Raw genomic sequence first — 16429 nt, forward strand, 5'->3', positions numbered from 1 at the left:
ACTCTGTTCTATAGGCAGCTGTGCACTATACTATATATAGGCAGCTATACACTATATTATAAGCACTGAAAGAGCTTCATGATAGTTTAGAGAAGCATGCCCAATAACATGGCATTCCTGTAGCTTCATCAGAGTTAAAAAGGTTACTTGTGCAAGTTAAAATCCAATACCAAGCCTGGTGGTGGTGGTGCATGCCTTTAATTGTACCACCTAGAAGGCAGAGGCAGGTGGATCTCTGAGTTCCAGGACAGCCAAGGTTATACAGAGAAATCCCATCTCAAAAAAAAAAAAACACAGAAAAAAAGAAACCAATATCAATTAAATGGTGACAGCTTTGCCAATAAACAAGAATCTGCTCTTCACTGGCTAGAACGGGAGGTTGCCACAGCAGGCAAGTCCCAAAGGTACATGGAAATATCTTAAAACCACTGAGGATGTCAAGGAGGAAAGAAGAGAACCTACTTCCAGGCCATGGGAACAAGGACTTCCCTTCTGCCAAAAATGAAGGCTTCAAGCAAGGACCCCAGTAGACAAGCCCTCCTGAGCCTTTATTTATATTTTTGCAAGATTAACTCATTCAGTCCCATCATAGTACTTTGGAAAGTGATGTTATTAATCCCACTTGGTAGATGAAATAAAAGCTCAGCTTTAGAACCCTATTTTAAATACCACGATAATCTGAAATGTCAGTTCTGAAACTTTCAAAATCTCAACAGTTTATGTGCCCTCAAACCATCTTTTCAAGTAAAACCTATCCCTGCCATAACTATAACATGCATGCTTTCTAGCTATTACAAGGAATGCTTAACCAAAAACACTCATTCCTCCGGAAGCTGAAAACAACGTCTCCAGAGACAACAAATTGAAATAATTATTGACCAGATTTCAGTTCAATGAAAGTGCAGGATTTCCCTGCCTTACAACATTTAATTAAAACCTCAAATAACTTCATAGGTGTTGGGAGGATACCGGGTCCTTCCTTTTTCATACTTCCTGGGGAGGAAAGCAAATTTCTCTAGGAGAAGCAGGAACTACACTCTGGGCTTTTACCTACCCCTTGCTTACAGCTTCCTAGACAAGCAGCAAAGCTGACTGACCCCTTACCCTGCAGCCAGGCTGACTGTCTCTGCCATTTTCCTCAATCTTTTTCAGAACCAAGCCCCCTTGGAGGATCTAATGTTCTCTTCCAGGTCCTATGTCACAGGGCAGCCTCTTTCTCTGAGCAGAGAGTCTGTGCTGGAACAAGGACACCGTTTCTTTAACTCAGAGGTGAAGTGTGAAATGTCCACTTGGTCACAGACCTATAGAGAGGTCTGTCATGACTTTTCTCAGTAGGAAATTAAAGACAAGCTGATCTTTACTTATTTATTTTCTCATTTCTCAACTACTTACAAGGTTGGGAAGAAAAGTCAAGGATGTTACTCACTGGTCCCCTAAAACTACAAGCAAGAATCAGCAACATGGAAAAAGAACTTTTGTTTCTTCTCCCATGCTCATCATCTATGAAACCCCTCTACTAAAAATCCATACATGTAAATGATAAGATTGCTTTACTGCAGCAAACAAATAGTGTTGGTTCTTTAACCACAGCATCAAGAGGCTCACATGAATACAACAGAGGTGAAGAAGCCCGGGTGCTTAAGCTATAAAGATGGGTGCTATATAGATAGAGCGGAAGAGAGAAAAGAGGAAGAAGAGAAGAGGAGGAGGAGAGGAGAGGGAGAGGGAAATAGTATTTGCCTCCAGTAGAGACATCAGATTTTGAAGCAACCTCTAGTTAGATGGCCTCAATATTTCAAGAATTATTCTGGATTTACATTTTTATTTCTGTCTAAAAGCCCATGTGCAGCTGGGCTGTGGTGGCTTATGCCTTTAATCCCAGCACTTGGGAGGCAGAGGCAGGCTGATTTCACTGAGTTTGGGGCCAGCCTGGTCTACAGAGTGAAGTCCAGGACAGCCAGGGCTACACAGAGAAACCCTGTCTCAAAAAACAAAAAAAAAAAAAAAAAGTGAAATTTACATATCCTGCTACAAGCCACAAAAATATGTAAAGTAGAATTTCAGCTGATTATAACAAAGCCAAGGGCCTTCCAGAGCTCAAGTTGATGCTCAAGGAGCCATGGTGATATTTGGCATTTAATTATTAGCTGTTTCCTGCTATGAGTTTCTCATGTGCTATTGTAACTTTTCCATCATTTATTGGGCACCATTTCTTGTCTACTAATGGAATATTCAGATAACCGTCTGTGCTGACAGCTATGCACAGGCAGGTCAAGCCTCCCTGTAATTGCTGTCATTAGCATCCCCAGAGGGATGAAAGTACCTTATCAGAGATGCCTCTGTACTCTCTAAGAACAGACTTAAGCATCCAAGGCCAAACGAAACAGCACCTGTCTCCTAGGTGAGAAAGGATAGCTTTATTTCTTATGCAATTTAGGGTGAGACCCTCCTTTCTTATACAGCCTTACTAACATTATAGACTCCTAACTTCTTACCTAACCTCTTCTAGGAATGTAGATTGAGCACATAAATTCCCTTTTTGGTATACTAACTGATATCAGCTCTCAGCTGACCTCCTGCCTTAACCACTCCATTTTCAGGTAGTAAAGAAAGCCTGATGGTCACTGCCTGAGGAAATTTTTACCTGCCTTTATGACCTTGCAGGAATTCAGGCCTGGTGACCTGGCTGGAGGGGAAGGACTGTGATTGTTTGGGTATGTAACTGTAAAGCTAGAGACTGAGAGAGGGTTAAAGTAAATGGACAAAGAGCTCAATGTGCTGAGATTCTTTTCCCGAAAATAAATCTCGCCATTCATAGTTTCTCTTCTGAGCCCCTGGGAAGTATATTATTAAGGCTGGTCTTTTAGTGGTACACAAGAATATCCCACTTTAAATCATGATTCTACATGTTTAGCAGCTCAAGCAAAGTGCAAGTACAGAACTAATCCCTGAATAAACATGGACCTTTCCGTCACCTGGGGGTGCAGACATGATCCTCTGCTAAAGTTCCTGAAAGGTCTGACTCAAGTTACCTGAGTGAAAAGGTCGTCAAAACTCCAGGCATGTGGCCTGCTGTGATAACACATGCCTTTAGTCCCAGCACTCAGGAGACAGAGGCAGGCCTGGTCTACAAAGCAAACTCAAGGCCAGAGAGAAAACGTCTTTTAAAATTTAAATAAATGACTGAATTGAGTTCCCAAGCATGTGGCTTTCAGTTGTCTAGTTACCCTACTTCCTGCAGCTACCATGTTCACCACCAGGTGGCAGTGTGCTGCAAAGGTAGTCATCAGTTTGCCAACCTGAACCAGAGAAAAGTCTGGATTTCACCTGCTAATGTGTAAATAAATGCATAGATTTTTCCTAGCATATGATGGGCTACAAGGTAAAACTTCAGACATCTAAAAAGAGAAGCTGAGAAAATTTCCCACTCTGGAAGAAATTAAGATGCTAATAATGTCCTTTTCCTTTAAAATCTTAATTCATTTTCATTTAAATGTGTATAGTCCCATGAAAAAGGCACTGTGCAAAGTAAAATATGCCGAAAGCTGATTTTTTTTTAAAGTGCTTCAACACTTATCCTCTGACCCCAAACTGACAGACAGGATCTCATCCTCAAAAGTGGAATGTGTCGATACAGGTAAGCGTTCCTGAGACAGAACACATGACAACATCACTTCATCATCTGTTGTAGATGTAGGGTATGCATGCACATAGTCTCACATAATTACAGTGAAAAGACTGTTGGTTCTTAAGAAGGTCCTATAATCTTAGTTAAAGGGAAACAGAAACTCAACAAAATTAAACTAAATCTAAACCAGAATATCTCAACTTAAAGTTAAAATGACATCGAGATGATATAAAAATCAAGGCTCAGTGGGACCTGTCCATGATGCATGGGCCAGCTTTTTGGAGCCTGGGTCCTATGCTGGGACACTTTGCTGAGCCTTAGTGTAGGGAGGAGGGGACTGGACCTGCCTCAGCTGAGTCTACCAGGCTGGGCTGACTCCCCAGGGGAGACCTTGCCTTGGAGGAGGTGGGAATGGGGGGTGCATTGGGGGGAGGACTGGGGAGTGGGAGGAGGGAGGATGGGGGAATCCGTGGCTGATATGTGAAATTAAGTTAATTATAAAATATATATGTGTGTGTGTGTGTGTTAATATCACATATTTCTAAATAATTACTTGATTATTGTTATAAAAAAATCAAGACTTAGGAGACACTGCTTAAATAGGACACTTTTCATTCACAACCTATAAGGACAATGTGGCAGACAAATACAAGTCTTTTTTTCTTTAAACACTGAGATTCTCAAGAATGTGGAGAGGAGAGACCACGTGTAAACTAAATGTATTAATAATTAAGACATGACTTCTTCCATTCATTGGTCTGGTAAAATGAGCAACCATTGGTAAAGAAACTGTAACTCAGAGAAAAGATACAAAGAAGAAAGATCCATCCTCCTCAAGGATGTATAGACCAGTGGAAAGCCAGACAGGAACATACACAGTTCAAATACAATGTGGGCACAGCAGCACACACCTGCAGTCACAGCACTACTATGTGGACAGCAGAACACACCTGCAGTCACAGCACTCACTGTGTGGGCACAGCACACACCTGCAGTCACAGCACTCACTGTGAGGACACCGCACACACCTGTAGTCACAGCACTCACTGTGTGGACACAGCACACACCTGCAGTCACAGCACTCACTGTGTGGACAGCAGCACATACCTGCAGTCACAGCACTCACTGTGTGGACAGCAGCACATACCTGCAGTCACAGCACTCACTGTGTGGACACAGCGCACACCTGCAGTCACAGCACTCACTGTGTGGACACAGCGCACACCTGCAGTCACAGCACTCACTGTGTGAACACAGCGCACACCTGCAGTCACAGCACTCACTGTGTAGACACAGCGCACACCTGCAGTCACAGCACTCACTGTGTGAACACAGCACACACCTGCAGTCACAGCACTCACTGTGAGGACACCGCACACACCTGCAGTCACAGCACTCACTGTGTGGACACCGCACACACCTGCAGTCACAGCACTCACTGTGTGGGCACAGCACACACCTGCAGTCACAGCACTCACTGTGTGGTCACAGCACACACCTGCAGTCACAGCACTCACTGTGTGAACACAGCGCACACCTGCAGTCACAGCACTCACTGTGTGAACACAGCGCACACCTGCAGTCACAGCACTCACTGTGTGGACAGCAGCACACACCTGCAGTCACAGCACTCACTGTGTGGACACAGCACACACCTGCAGTCACAGCACTCACTGTGTGGACAGCACACACCTGCAGTCACAGCACTCACTGTGTGGACACAGTGCACACCTGCAGTCACAGCACTCACTGTGTGGACAGCAGCACACACCTGCAGTCACAGCACTCACTGTGTGGACACAGCACACACCTGCAGTCACAGCACTCACTGTGTGGACACAGCACACACCTGCAGTCACAGCACTCACTGTGTGGGCACAGCACACACCTGCAGTCACAGCACTCACTGTGTGGGCACCGCAACGTGCATCTGCAGTCCTAACCCTGGCGGGCCTGTGACAGGAGCAGCTCAAGTTTGAGTCAGTCTGGCTACACAGTAAGGCCCGGCTTTGGGAGCTGGGATTGTAGCACAGTGACAGGGCTGGCGACTAGCAGGTACTTGGCCGTAAGTATAATCCTCAGCACCACAATAAAAATAAAATAAAACATAGCATGATAAAGACAAGGTGGGAAAACTTCTGCTATTGCCATAAATAAAATCCTAAAAAAAGCTGGGCAGTGGTGGCACACACCTTTAATCCCAGCACTCAGGAAGCAGAAGCAGATGGATCTCTGAGATCAAGACCAGGCTGGTCTACACAGTGAGTTCTAGGACAGCCAGGATTTCACAGAGAAATGCTGTCTCAAAAAACCAAAATTAAAAATAAAAAAATAAAATAACAACCATTTGCTACAAATATTAGATGAAATATGGCTAGTAAGTGCAGGAAACTGATCTATACTTGAGATTTTAACTGGCATGTACCCCTAGAATTACCTTTCACATTCGAAAACAGAAGAGTAAAAAAAAAATCATCCAACCAATTAGTCTTTGTCCCTTCTGTGAATTATCTGCATCTTCCATTACACATCTGCTGTTTTCCAAGCTGCCATCTCCCTCACTAACATGTTGAGAAAGGAACAAAAACAAACAAAAACCACAGACAGCAATTTATGTCCATTTAATTACACTGTGTAATGGAAGCTCCTCGAGGGATTGAGGCACAGGCTGCAAGTGACTGCAGTTAAAAAAAATACAAATATTAAATACAAACAAAGCAGCCTAAGAAACAGCTGGAACTAAAAAAATTAAGATAATTTTTTGTTTTTTGGTTTTTGTTTTTGTTTTTGTATTTTTTGTTTTTGTTTTTGTTTTTGTTTTTTCGAGACAGGGTTTCTCTGTGTAGCTTTGCGCCTTTCCTGGAACTCTCTTTGGAGACCAGGCTGGCCTCGAACTCACGGAGATTCGCCTGGCTCTGCCTCCCGAGTGCTGGGATTAAAGGCGTGCGCCACCACCGCCCAGCTAAGATAATTTTTTTAAAAATACTAAACTTTAACTTTTCATCTCCAAAGGTTACATAACCTTCTTAATTCTGAAACATACAACTGGGATTTTTTAAAAAGAAACATCTGGGGCTGGAGAGATGTCGCAGTGGTTAAGAGTACTAACTGCTCTTTCAGAGGACCCAGGTTCAGTTCCCAACACCCACATGTCAGCTCACAACCATCCATAACTCCAGGGAATCTGTCACTCTCTTCTGACTTCCAAGGGCACTAGAGACATATGTGATACTCAGACATGTATGCAAGCAAAACATTCATACACAAAAAAGAGAATAAATACTCTAAAAAGAAAAAAAATGTTTTTAAAAAAGAAAACCGACCATGTCCAGGCTCATACTCATTCATATGGTCAAATGACCAGGCTTATGTTTAATGTAACTTTCTTCCAAACATTTCTCCAACAACACTATGACAGTGGTCAGTTTAGTATCACAATCAAAGCAAATAAAAATGACAAACCCACAGGCAAAACAAATTAAAAAATAAACTTGTAAGAATCCTTTAAAATTACACCATTGATTCTATCAAATAAAAAGCTTAAAATAATAATTTTACTAATAGCAACTTTGTCATTTCATAAAATGATAACAAAATAATATACATTGAATTGCCCTATTCAGATTCCCTGTTTCATATCTACCTTACAGCACAGGCTGAGGGTCCTTTTGTGCCGTATTTGTGGTGTGCTTGCGTTCTGACTGACTCGTCACATGGCCTCAGATGCAGACACTTCCCACTTGTTGCATCATGACGGCTCTCAAACACCTTCAGATGTAGGCGATATTTGAATTTTGGACTTTGCGATTAGGGAGGCTCAACCTGTAGATTTTATGTTAGAAATAAATTTGAATACTTTCAGAAAATTTTAAAAATATTCCATTTACTTCAAATATTTTACATTATTATTATTTTTAAAAACACACCTTTCAAAGTGGAATGTAGACGAATTTCTAAACAGTCTTATGAAATAGGGAGCACAGAGCCAGAGTTAATAGCCAAAGAGATCAGAGCCAGAGCCACGACTAGCTTAGCTTAGCTTCCCACCACGTAGCTTCCCCGAGACAGAGACCTCTTCCTGCCTAACCTTCGCTTTTACTGTCTTCCTGTTCTGCCTTCTCATTGGCTCTAAGCTTAACCACATGATTTCCTCATCACTGCCTGTCTATACAGACCTCCAGGTCTCTATGTTTGGTACTGGGATTAAAGGCTCGTGTCACCTTGGCTATGTCCTTGACCACACAGAGACTCTGCCTGCCATGTGATCAGATTAAGGGAATGTGCTACCACTGCCTGACTCTGCTTATGGCTCGCTTTGACCTCTGATCTCCAGGCAACTTTATTTATTAACATACAAATAAAATCACATTTCAGCACAAATAAAATATCACCATATTTCCCCTTTCTATTCTAATAAAAAGGAAAAAGGAAAAAAAGTTACAACTAATATAAGAAAAACTATATACAATAAGTACACTAACTATATACAATATATACAATCAATAAATACCTATACAATGTCTAGTCCATTTGCATTTGACAAACTCAAAGAAAGTATTCCATTATCTATCCTATTTTAGTAAGTCTAAAATATACCTGATATACTTTCTATTCTATCTTATATTACTAACAGAGAACTATTTTATAATGTCTTTCAATTTTATACACTTACACCCCTTTAGTGAGTTTCTTTTCTGAAATTCTTAACAAGGAAATCTATAACTATTAATTTTCAACTAAATTACTATACCATAACTATCTAATCTTCAACTCCCTCAGAGACCCAAGAAGGAAATAATATTACCTAATAAAACAGGAAGTACAAGCAAGAGGCTTCCAAAAAAAAAAAAAAATGTGAGTTGACAAAAACAGCCAGCTGCCTGGACAGTCACCCAAGGTTTCTCCGCAGTGTTGGGGCACCATCTTCAGCCTATAGGCTTAGCATATCTGACAGACTTATATGTGAAGTAGGATGTACACAAGGCCAACAGTTCAACCTCACATTGGGTGAGAGCACTCCATGTACCAGATAAACCTGAATTCCATCAATGTCCTGTCATGATTCAGGATTTTAAGTTCTGGAAATTGTTGGTGTTTTTGGAATTCAGCTGTACATTTCTCTTGGCTTGTGGGTGGCTTCATCTCGGCATCCCATTCTTCTCCGCATACCTTTCTTCTCAGCTTGTGGGTAGCTTTATCTCTTTTATTAAATGCCAGTCTACCATTGAGAGGTTAGACTCTGTTAGCCTAGTTACTCTTTCAAGAATAACTATTTCAGCTACTGTTCCACTGTATACCAGAAGCCATCGGTCCACTGCCTGTTCAGCTGCCTTCAAAGAAAGGGGCACTGTACCTTTTTCAGATTGCAAATCACTTCAGCGATGGTGCCATATTGTCCTGCCCTCAGAGGATGCCTGTTGCTAAAGCTACAACCACACTTGTCTTGGCAAGGATCAGTAGTCCTTTGTTTCATGTCTTGTCTGTCCATTTTGTCCTGTTTGTCAGCAGTCGATTCGAGGACACTTTGTTGTCCAGTGGCTAACTTTTGCCACAATGAAAGTTAACTCCATATGCAGTTTCTTCAATGCATATCTTCTTTGAAGTAGATTGGTGCTGCCAGGAGCTGACATGTCTCATAGTCATTAAAAAAAAAAGAAAAAAATCTAAGTTATTAAAACATTTTAAGTACCATATTCTGTAGATCTCTGAAGCATTTGAAGATGACCTATCTAAAATATATCTGCTTGACCTTGAAAACATACCTAATATGACTACAATTTCTATTGTAATGTCTAACTACTAACTTTCATTTCTTTATATCCTAATAGTTGGTAATAACATTCAAGGATTGGCAAATTGCATTACATTGTTAAATGAACTGTATAAGTACAATTAGAAATATACATATAGCATTTTCTAATAATCTCAATCTCAATATATATATAATTTGTATACAATACACAAAAATCCAATCCATTGCAAAGTATTTAAAACTAGTAATTGTCTTTTAAAAGTAGATTCAATAATCTATCTTTTTATCTATATATTCTCTTTACTTTTCAGAGTAGATTCAATAATCTATCCTCTATTCTATCATTTCTATATATCTTTTTTTAAACAAAAACCTTAAATCTAATCTTTGCTTAGCCCTTTTCTTAACAATTAACAACAATAACTTGTAACCAACCCTCCTAAACAATAAAAATTATCCCAGACCCGAAACCCATTGAAAGACCAAAAACCACCTTCCCCCACACCACCGCTTTGGGAATGTGGGCATCATGTTCATAAAATTGCTTCCCGCTGGTTATGGGTGAAGGCATCTTTATTCTGAAAAGAAAAATTTTGGGTTAATTGTCAAATTCTAGGAAAGGTAGCTATATCATTTGTTGTCCAGTCTCTGCATAATGCCAAAGTTCAGGGCTTATCTCAAGTCCTTGTTCAAGTAGTCTTTGAAACTGATCATCTCAGCTAGTCATCTCAAAATTGCTCTGAGCAATTTGTAATCCAAAGCTGATCTGTAGGTAATGTTTGTCAGCTTAGTGATATTATTATTGTCCACATGGAATTGTTGTTGCGGGGCCCCATCATCTTTCTGGAGACTTCAAATTCAATGTTAGACCTGGCCGTGATTTCCTGCAGAAAATGATAGAGACTCAAACACAAAAACATGTATAGGCAGCTAACTGAAGCCTTTTTTCTAGAGTTAGTTGGTACTCTACATGACCATTAGTATCATAACAAAAGTTCGAAATGTATATTAATCTTATAAATTTTGATATAAAATTCATACTTTAAAAAAAGTTAATAGAGGGCTGGAGAGATGGCTCAGTGGTTAAGAGCACCGACTGCTCTTCCAGAGGTCCTGAGTTCAATTCCCAGCAACCACATGGTGGCTCACAACCATCTGTAATGAGATCTGGCGCCCTCTTCTGTATACATAATAAATAAATAAATCTTTTTAAAAAAAAAAAAAAAAAAAAAGTTAATAGAATCAAAGAGTTGAGATTAGTAGCAATGGAATAGTCCCTTAATTTTTTTGTTTTCTCCTGTCCCATATCAGAAGATGGTTCTTTCTTCTGGCATAATACAGAGAGTTTGCATTTTCCTTTTAACAACATGCTTTGGGTCATAAATGTAACTTCACAATTTTTGAAAGCTTTAAATATGACCATGGTCATAAAAAATATATTTAGGCCTGGGGAGATGGCTCAGTCAGTGAGGTGTCTGTCTTGCAAGCACAGGACCTGAATCAGATCCCACAGACAGTAAGCTGGGCACGGTAACGCTTGTAGAAGCACTGTGGGGGCAGACAGGCACTCACTGGGGTTCACTGGCCAACCAGACTGGAGTAGGTATACACACTTGGATATGAACTCTGTATAAAATTAAAAGAATTTTAGGGCGGAGACAAGCAGATGCAGGTAGGCCTGTGGCAGCGGCCCGCAGAGGTAGACGGGTCCAGCGGCAGTGGCTGACAGGGACATTTAGGCCCAGCGGCAGCTGGCAGAGACATTCAGGCCCAGCGGCGGCCCACAGAGGTGTACAGGCCCTGCGGCAAAGATAAGCAGACGGAGGTGGACAGGACCGGCGGGGGCGGCCGACAGAGACATTCAGGCCTGGCAGCGGCCCACAAAAGTGAACAGGCCACGCGACAGAGACAGGCAGACGCAGGTCGGCGACTTGCGGAGGTGGAAGGGCCCAGTGGCAGTGGCCAACAGGGACATACAGGCCCAGCGGCAACCGGCAGAGACATACAGGCCCTGTGGCAGTTTGCAGAGGTGGATGGGCCCGGCAGCAGTGACAAGCAGAGGTAGGTAGGCTTGCGGCGGCAGCTGGCAGAGACATACAGGCCCACTGGCCGCCCGCAGAGGTAGACAGACCCAGCGGCAGCTGACAGGGACATACAGGCCCAGCGGTAGAGACAAGTGGACGCAGGTGGGCCTGTGCCGGTGGGCCACAGGGGTGGACAGGCCCGGGGACGGAGAGGGGCGGACACAGCTTGGAACGGGGACGCCCCTAGCCCCAACAAGAGGCTATCTCCGTGGGTCAGAACCAGGGCGAGTCTGGACACTCTGTCTGGGGACAACGCAGGGCCCAGCTGCTGATCCTGTGAAACCCAACAACTTGGAGGTGTTGGTGAGACTACCCTGCTCAGCTGAAACCCATCTGGGAGAGGATTCAGATGCCTACAGTTTGAAGTCTGAAGAAACAAGATCAGCTGAGGAGTTGACAAATGAACAAAACGTGACCTGGGAACACAGAAGAAGGCGCTACCCAGTCACCAAACCAGATCACAAGAATCATAAGTATATAATTCACCGACTGAAATCAGCTGTCCCTGAAGAAACAGCCCAATAGCACCAATTTAACCAAGAACCCCTACTAAACCAAGACTAAAAATTAGAACAAGAGAGGCACTCTCAGACACAGACACCACCTGCACCGCACAGAGGAAAAGATGAGTAGACGCCAGTGCAAAAATACAGGCAACAACATAAAGACCTATATGGCAACATCAGAACCTAGTGATTCTACACCTGCAAGACCTAAACATACCATGACAGAAGAAACAGAAGAGATCAACCCTAAAAATGACTTTAAGAAGCTGATAGAGGCCCTTAAAGAAGAAATAAAACATTCCCTCAATGAGGAAATAAAAACTTTCCTTAAAGAGGAAATGAAAAACTACCTTAAAGAGGAAATAAAAACTTTCCTTAAAGAGGAAATGAAAAACTCTCTTAAAGAGGAAATAAAAACTTCCCTTAAAGAGGAAATGAAAAACTCCATTAGAGAGGAAATTAAAAACTCCCTTAAAGAAATGGAAGAAAAAACGAACAAAAAATGGGAAGAAATCAAATCAAGCCAAGAAAAAGCAATTAAACAGATGAAAGAAACATTCCAAGATCTGAAAAATGAATTTGAGACAATAAAGAAAACACATGCTGAGGGAATGCTGGAAATAGAAATCCTGACAAAACGAACAGGAACTACAGAAACAAGCATAACAAACCGATTGCAAGAGATGGAACAGAGAATCTCTGACACTGAAGACATGATAGAGAAAATAGATTCGTCAGTCAAAGAAAACACTAAAGACAAAAAAGTCATAACACAAAACGTCCAGGAAATTTGGGACACCATGAAAAGACCAAACCTAAGAATAATAGGGATAGAAGAAGGAGAAGAATACCAACTCAAAGGCACAGAAAATATATTCAACAAAATTATAGAAGAAAACTTTCCTAACCTAAAGAAAGAAATACATATGAAGATACAAGAAGCTTACAGAACACCGAATAGGCTGGATCCAAAAAAAAAGTCCCCTCGCCACATAATAATCAAAACACTAAACACACAGAACAAAGAAAAAATATTAAGAGCCGCAAAGGAAAAAGACCAAGTAACATATAAAGGTAAACCCATCAGAATAACACCAGACTACTCAATAGAGACTATGAAAGCTAGAAGATCATGGACAAATCTCATGCAGACACTAAGAGACCACGGATGCCAACCCAGACTATTATACCCAGCAAAACTCTTAATCACCATAGGCGGAGTAAACAAAATATTCCAGGATAAAACCAGATTTAATCAATACCTGTCTACAAACCCAGCCCTACAGAAAGCACTAGAAGGGAAAATTCAACCCAAAGAAGCTAAATACATCCATGAAAAATCAAGCAATAGATAATCCCACACCAACATACACCACAGAAGAAACAAGCTGGTGTAGCTATCCTAATATCTAGAGAAAAAGGATGTTTCAAAAGAGAAGAAGTCTTGTGGCAATGCCTCAGTGGTCCAGGTAACTACCAGAACTCGGAAAAGTTGGTTGAATTTGGGATTGACTTAAGATTTAAAGATTTAAAAAGCATAAGATTCTCTCAAGACACAAGTTGTGTGATAATAGTGTGTTTTGTGTGTGTGAATGAGAATTTGTAAATGTTGAATTCTAGGCTTCGACAATCATTGTCAGTGCAGATTAAGCTGCAAGTATTTATGCTTTAAAACTTAAATTATAAAGCTAGTTACGTCTTTCTAACAACTAGTTTTAATGTTTATGAGCATATTTTACCTACATTACCTTTTTAGGATGTTGAGAAAGATGCATCACAAGCAAAGACTGGAGGCTGGGGGCTAGATGGTTTTGAGGAAGAGGTCTTGGTGGACTCTTTCATAGAGCAAAGGGAAGCAATGCCTTCTGGGAAATGAGCTAAATTTTAATCTAGTCTTTAGGATTAGAAGTCAAAAACAAAAATATTAAGGAAAGGAAAACCTAATTGATCTTTGAAGTATTGTTATACAGAATTGAGTGGGACTTTTGAGGCCTTTCTTCCAGAAAAGAAGGACTTGGTTGTCAGGCCTATATTAGGCCTAAACCTTGGTGCCATGTAGTTGTACTTAAATCATTTCAATGGAAAGTGTCTTAGTGATTGGATCTTCTAGTGCAGTTTGGAGTTCTTCCATTTGAAAAATGTGATATTTGCATGGGATTGTTTGAATCTTGTTTTCTAGTCCCTCCCCATCACCACCCTCATAGTCTGAAGGTAGATTTTTCTCTTGATAAAGGAACAAAAAAGGTGAACATCTTGTTTGTAAATAGGTATCTAGTAACTAGTAGTAAAACTTGAAATGGTAGAATTCTTTAAAGCCTAATTCTAGATAGCCTTAAGAAAATATATCTTAATTACTTTTGAACCTGTATTCACCTTGTTTTTTTCAAATATCTTAAGTTATATTTTCTTTTTCAGAGCTGCTTCTTATTTGGGGCTACTTTTTTTTTTAAATTGAGGCGTAATTCATAAAAGGGTATATTGTTTTGATGAGACTTTTTACAACTGTGGCTGGATGTCTTTCTTTAGTCTTCCAAGAAGGGCCATTTTACTTTTTTAGAGTTACTTTTTAAAGTCATGAGGTCAACAACTTGGACTACTATGCATGTAAGTGCTAATGCAAATTAAAGCCCAAGTTGGCCTCCAGCAGCAGTTCATTCTATGTTGACAGTGAGAGAACACTTTGCCTGTTAGGATACTGTTACTCGTGGACTGAAATGCTGAAGAAACCCCTCCCCCTATTTTGTTCTTTTGCAAAAATCAAGGTATATTCTAGGGTTTCCTGGTTGACCTCAACAGATAAACTGAGATGATAGTCTTAGTTCAGAAATGATCTGAATGTAGAATTACAGTCTACGTGTACAGCTGGCTAAGTGAGATCACTTTCACAGTTCTGCATGTATCCCATCGGCTCCCCATTAGTCACTAAACTCTTAAAACTGGTATTGTAACATTATTACAATGTTTTGTGCCACTTTTATAAACTTTACAGTACAATATGTGTTCCTTTTCTGAGGCAAACCAAAGGTATATTTCTCAAAGTTCTGCTGCTATCAGCAGTGTTGATGGAGGATTTTTTATACATTTGTAATAGATAGAAATAAACCAGAAAAAAAGAAGAAAAAAAAAGTGGTGGAGGAAAAAGTGAACACTGCAAGAATACTCAAAAGGGCTGAGAGTTGCAAACGCCAAGATTGGTTTTGCATAGTAAATGGAATAGAACAGCTCTGAACTATAGCTTACTTTTCCTGGTTTGGTCTGACAGAATGATTGAATGCTTTTGTACAAAAATCAGAGCCTTAAAAAACAAGGATTTGGTGAGATTGTAAAATGGTGTGCCACTTTGGCAAAACAGTCTGGTGGTTGGTCAAAATGCAAAACATTGTTACTTTGTTACTCAACAATTCTACCCTTAGGAATATAACCTCAAACTACTGAAAATGTGCACCTATGAAACATATACATGAAGGTTTACAGCAGTGTGTTGCTAATAGTAAAAAAGTTAAAACAACTCAAATAGCTATCAAATACTGGAGAGAAATAAAATGTGGCTTATTCATACAAGAGAATATTATTAAGACATAAAAATGAATGAGAACTGACAGATTAAATGACTTTGGTGAACCTTCATAATTTCATTTGTAGATCTTTCCATTTCTAATTTATAAATACATTTGGGGTTATAAATTATAAATGTACAACCTCCTGTCAACATTGTATACTTCTATTTGATGATTTCTGTGTCAAATATAATATGGAAATGTTTCCAAGTATTTTCTGTATTAACTGTGAATGAATAGAACAAAATAAATTGCCTGTGATGGAAAAAAAAAATTAAAAGAATTTTATATAGACTGATCATTGTGCTAGACTGATAAAAGAGCATACTTCTAGAGGGAAACAGAGGAGGAGGGTAGAGGCAAACAGCAGCTTTGACTTCATCCGTATGTCTGAACTTTTGCAAAAAAACTGGGCCACTTCCCAAATTAAAATGCACTAAATTTAACCAGTCATCTCAATGGTTTACCTACAGATGACATGCACCTCAACGATGATAAACTTCCAATATATCATTTCTTTCTTTCCAAGCCAGCACTGACTGTGTATTAATATATACTCACCCCCAGGTAAAGACTTATCTTTATCCACAATATTATTCTCATAATGGAATTCATAACCAAAATGTTTTACAATTTTGGGTTTTAAGAACTTTTGAACTGCATAAAGAAAATAAATTCAACATTATAAGGAATTGCTAGGTAGTGGCAACTTCTGTTAATTGTGAAATTACTGTGTTAATAGCATGAACCATTTTGCTTATATTGTTTATTTTGTTGTGTTTAAAACACTTCAGGAGTTTCACCTATTAACATGAGAGAAGTCCATACACTGCCACTCACAGGGCTGCAAATGATCTGGAGACAGATAGAGCAGCTCTTCAGGCAGAGCTTGTTCCTCAGGC

General features: G+C 40.2%; 1 non-coding gene across 1 annotated transcript; it reads right to left on the reverse strand.

Moving 5' to 3' along the window:
- Positions 1–288: 288 nt before the first annotated feature.
- On the reverse strand, positions 289–414 carry LOC121829900 (small nucleolar RNA SNORA24). The gene has a single exon (XR_006072953.1). It is a non-coding gene; the product is annotated as a small nucleolar RNA SNORA24 (small nucleolar RNA).
- Positions 415–16429: the final 16015 nt, after the last annotated feature.

This window comes from Peromyscus maniculatus, chromosome 5, assembly GCF_049852395.1.
Source record: "Peromyscus maniculatus bairdii isolate BWxNUB_F1_BW_parent chromosome 5, HU_Pman_BW_mat_3.1, whole genome shotgun sequence".
NCBI classification, from domain to species: Eukaryota; Metazoa; Chordata; class Mammalia; order Rodentia; family Cricetidae; genus Peromyscus; species Peromyscus maniculatus.